A 5324-nucleotide genomic window follows, 5' to 3' on the forward strand; every position below is an offset into this window, starting at 1 on the left:
CATGATTAGACAACGCTTGGTAAAAATAATCTGTTTGAAAAAGTTGGCAAGACAACGCTTGGTACAAATAATCTGTTTGAAAAAGTTGGCAGCATCAAACCTATTTGTTAAGGTTAATTATCAACTTTAATTAGGAAAAAATGTTCACGAGGCCTTCTTGCAAATAACAAAATAATGTAGATTTTGCCTCAACTTTTGCATCTTTTTTATTTTACAACAATATTGAGGTTGTCCCAAACTTGAGTTACAACTGACATAGAATGCTCAAATTTAAGGATTTTGTGTATCATACATTTCAGTTCTTTCCACTGCACGTAAATTTGCTCTTGGCTGTACCAAGAACCTCCAACAGATGTGTCAAGTAAATATGTATGTTAGATATCTTTAGAAACAACTCGCTAATTATTAAAATACGATTTCATAGCCTTGTTTTATTTGGTGCGGCATATGAATTTGACTTCATGCTATAAATAGAATCTTTTTTCATAGCCTCCGAGTTGTTATCATGCGGCGAACAGCTACCTACCAATCCCATCCCACCTTGATTGGAAATCACAGATGTATGGTACCTTGCAATATAAGTGGTAATTATTAGTACGTATCATACTGTTGCTTTCATAACTCGCTAATGACACTGATACCATGTTTTGCACCTTATAAGAGCCGACAGATTTGATCGTCTTAATACACAATTCCATTGTTCGCCTTTGATTGTGTTATTGTTGGCACCATCTCCACATGATCTCGACCTCTTCAAACTCGACTCAAGTGATGGCAAAACATAATTATCATGTCGGTTATTATTACCTTTCCCTTCTAGCACTTTGGAAGATAAATTAGGGGTATCTTCTGCAGCTCTTGTTGCCTGTTGGGTTTCCATTTTTTGGTCATTGAACCAATTAGATCTGCATCTCGACCAGTTGACCCCTCTAATTTTTTCCATCATTGATTCATTTGAATTGTTCCCATGATCTGCTACTTTGATGGATCTCCCATTTGGGGAAGACTGGTGACCTATGTATAAATTTTTTAGGCCACCTATCTCTAGGACATTTCCCTTAAACTCATAGTGCATTGGTTGAGCATGTCATGCCATTAGTGTTTTTTGCTTCAGTTTCTGTTGCTCCTATCTGGTAGCCACCTGTTGCAACATATATCTGACTTTGAGTGGATTACTTGCACACAAGTGCTATTGGGTGGATCGACTAACCGGTCTAGATACATAGCTTGTGGACTATCGATCTCCACAGCAAGCTTAGTCCACAAGTTCTTTGTCTTATGGCTTATTAACGAGTAAACAAGTTATAATGTGCAATACTTTTTGATATATATATATATATATATATATATATATATATATATATATATATATATATATATACAAACTCCAATGGGGAACCTTGCTTTAATTTCTGTTACACACATAAATTTACACACTTGAAAAATAGATTAAGGAACTATTGGGCGCACTACTATTAATGTCCATTTCATCAATCTGATTGTCACTAGGTGGTTATGATACTTGAAACAGATTGTGCTTTCTATTTTTTTATTAAATAAGAGACTGCACTATCTGATATTTAAGTTAAATCTCATCATTATGTTGTGTTTTTTGGCACTTGTATTAGTGGGCACAGCAAGCAGTAGCAGCCAGATGCTGTGTAGTGTTCTGTTTCAAATTGATCTTGACATCTTTGTGTTCTAAATTATGTCCATGAAACTGGCCACCGTGAATCCAGGTGGACTTAAATAGCCTGCCTAACGTCCTCCCTAAAGATGTGAGGAAACACATACATGATCGCTCGCTTCATGTTACTACATTTGGTTTCAGGTATGGATCGAGGGGCCCTAGCTCACATTTTGTTCCTGTTTGTGATCAGGTACATCAGTCTTGTGGTCCGCCACATTTCTCGCTGGAGACCTCAGGCGCTCCATTGTCGTACCTCAGCCAGCCTCACCATGGAAGCCCTCTTGGCTGCATGGACAACCAGAGTTATGCACCCACTTGACATGGCGTTTTGCCTCGCGATAAATCCGCAGTATCATTTCCTCAACGGTGTTAGCGATGCATCGTCTCAGGTAAAAAATGCAACCATTGTCTTGTGACTCTTAACCAACTTAGACCATATTCATGCAGTGACACTGACGGTGAACATCGATACGTCACATAGGTTGGGAATTTCTAGCCTTGCATTTCCAAGGGCCGGTGAATAGGCGATCTTGTAGTCTCTGTGTTGTTGTGCGCTTGCTGATTTTAGAGATCCAGTTAGCTTTAACAATGCTTGCTCATGCCTTAACATCTTGCCAGTAATGTGTGACTAACACAAGATTTTATTTTCACTCCCCACAGGTTGAAACAATTGAGCTTTTTGTTTATTTTCATAAAATGAAACAATTAGTGTGGACGTAGCATAATCTTTTGCTATTGCTTGTTCTGATCTCTGAAGCCACCTGATCGACCATCAGTTTTTATTCTGCGATTCAATCAATGAATCAATGTTCCAACATTTTATATATATGTACTAATTTTCTATTTTCTTTTCAGTTGCAGCTAATTTGATGCTTGTGTTTGTGGAAACCAAGAGGTGGCGCTGATTCATTGGAAACCTGGTTGTGTATGAATGGGTTTCCAGCTACTTCTATTCTTGGAGATAGAAACCAACATGTTTGGTTTTTGTTTTTATTCGTTTTAGAACAACTCATTTTTGTACGGAAAGAGGCATTTAGCTATAACTGTTTGTTGTAGTATGTTTATCACAGGATAGCCGATTCCATGAAATACATAAAAACCTGATATTGTTGCTATATTTGGTTTAGTCATGCTCTTATGGAACCTTTAATGAGGATTTTTCTATATCAAGATATCATCGTCATCGTCATTATTATTACATATCAAACTTCCAGATCTATATAGCACACTTAAAAAGAGTTTGTTATTTATGTGTACTTGTTTGCTCATAAATCAACCTTCTTTGTTGTTGTCTCAAGGAGGAGCGGGCGTTCACGAGGCCGCTCGGCGCTCCGCCTCGCCTCGCCCTTTTGAAGGACTCCGCTTTCTAATTTTTACCTCTTCTAAATTGTTACTAGACATTGGAGCTCGTTGCAAGTGGCAAATCCCTTATACTTGAAGGATGTAATGTAGTGGCTCCGTTGCAACGCACGGGCACTGACCTAGTAATGAAATAAATTAAAAAATATATATAAAATATTCAATAAAATCATGATCCATACTCGTCAATCGTAATCGTAATCAAAATCAGCAGCCCCCACTTCCTGCTCGATTTGAATTCCAACATAACCAGCATCACCAGGAGCATATAGTCGTTCACGAGAATTAACTTTGTACACTACCCTCCAATAAACCAAACCCTTTTTCTTAGATGGATATGTCATATAATACACCTGCTCGCATTGGTGGGCAAGAATTATAGTGTCGTGGCCTTTTAATCTATCGTTGTGTTTGACTTCCACCATGCCATATTGGTTTTCTCGCGTTGTATTTGGATAAAACCAATCACAATCAAAGAACACCACTTTGAGTTGTTTATCTCCAAAAAACTTGTACTTGAGTATATCATTAATGACTCCATAATAATTAGTCACCTTCCCTTCATCATCGACAGCTCTAGTTACAACTCCGGAATTTGTCATGGCTGCTAGAGGATGATCATCTTCGAACCTTATAGAACGGAATCTAAAACCATTGACAGCATACCGACCATAACGTCTGGCAGTTACTGCTCCTAGGAATAATTGTCGAAGGTCAAGGTGTATATTGTCATTTTTACCTACATAATCTTGAAACCAACACAAGAAATTAGGTCCTCCATCTTTTCCCTCTCGACAAATCTGGTCACGTTCACAGCCAGAGATGCAATTTTGAGAATCAAATTCACTGTTAGTACAAGGAAACAAACCTTTTAGTATAACAACAAAATTGTAGCAGCAATGACTAAAATTAAGTTTACACTTACAGGAGAAACTGACTCATCTCTTCCATGTTGTTATACATGTAGAGTAAAGCAGTCTTCCATTCGTCATTGGTGAAACCGTATGTTGTGCTGGGTCCTACAGTTTTGCCCCTCCATTGAAAAATTTCAATATCATTGATAGGGGGCTCGTTGACATGATACCGCAACGCAGGGGCATTGACATTGTGTTCCTCTGCAAAGTACAGGTCCGTGAACGATGCTATCTCTTTGTATTTGAATTCTTCAGCGATGCACCCTTCAACTCGTCTCTTATTACCAACCATTGCACATAGCTTCTTTAGTGTCCTTTCGATGTGATACATCCATCTATATTGCACAGGACCTCCTACCTTAGCTTCGTATGGTAGGTGAACAAGTAGATGTCGCATCGGATTGAAGAAACCTGGTGGAAATATTTTTTCAAGTTTGCATACCAAAATCGGTATTTGTTGCTCAAGCTTCTCCATCATCTCTTTCTTTATTTCTTTAGCACAAAGATGTCTATAAAAGTAGCTTAGCTCCGCTAATGCTTTCCCGTCATCATTTTTTACAAAACCACGAAACATAACAGGAAGGAGTCTTTCCGTTATTATGTGGTAGTCATGACTCTTCAACCCGGAAAACTTGCTCGCCTTCAAATTCGTAGACCTTCTAAAGCCCGCGGCGTAACCATCTGGGAACTTTAAGTTTTTCAACCATTTCATCAATTGTTTATTCCTTTTAGGTTTAATACTGAAAGGAGCACGTGGCTTCTTCTGGTTCTCTCCTATCTCCATAGTTGGTCTTCTACAGATTAAGGCCAAGTCTTTTCTAGCCTTAGGGTTGTCTTTTGTTTTGTCAGTGATATTCATGCAAGTGCTGATAATGCTTTCACCCATATTTCGTTCCTGGTGCATCACATCAATGTTATGCATTAGAATCAAGGCTTTCATATAAGGGAGTTCCCATAGACCACATTTGTGAGTCCAATTATGCTCGGTTCCATAACCTTCAAAATGATTTCCATGTTCGTTTAGTTTCAAATCATTAAGTCTCGCGAGAATCTCTGCACCACTAAGACGCTTGGGTGGTCCCCTCGTCACAATCGTGTCCTTTTTAAAAGAGTTCCTATCGAACCTGAACGGGTGATCCTCTGGCAAAAAACATCTATGACAATCGAAGTAACATATCTTTCCACCAAACTTTAGTCGAAAGCATAAAGTGTCTTCAACGCATATCGGACATGTCAAAATCCCATGACAACTTGAAAGGGAAATAGGCTTACACCTTTTCCTAAATGATTTTGGTGGTTGAATTGCCCAACACAAATAATTGGACTAACTAGTTTGCTCTAGATTATAAGTTCTACAGGTG

The 5324-nt window shown here is 38.4% G+C and overlaps 1 pseudogene; it reads left to right on the plus strand.

Annotated features, from left to right (window-relative positions):
- The first annotated feature begins 1708 nt into the window (after positions 1–1708).
- On the plus strand, positions 1709–2887 carry LOC103634900 (uncharacterized; annotated as a pseudogene).
- Positions 2888–5324: the final 2437 nt, after the last annotated feature.

This window comes from Zea mays, chromosome 8, assembly GCF_902167145.1.
Source record: "Zea mays cultivar B73 chromosome 8, Zm-B73-REFERENCE-NAM-5.0, whole genome shotgun sequence".
Classification (NCBI taxonomy): Eukaryota; Viridiplantae; Streptophyta; class Magnoliopsida; order Poales; family Poaceae; genus Zea; species Zea mays.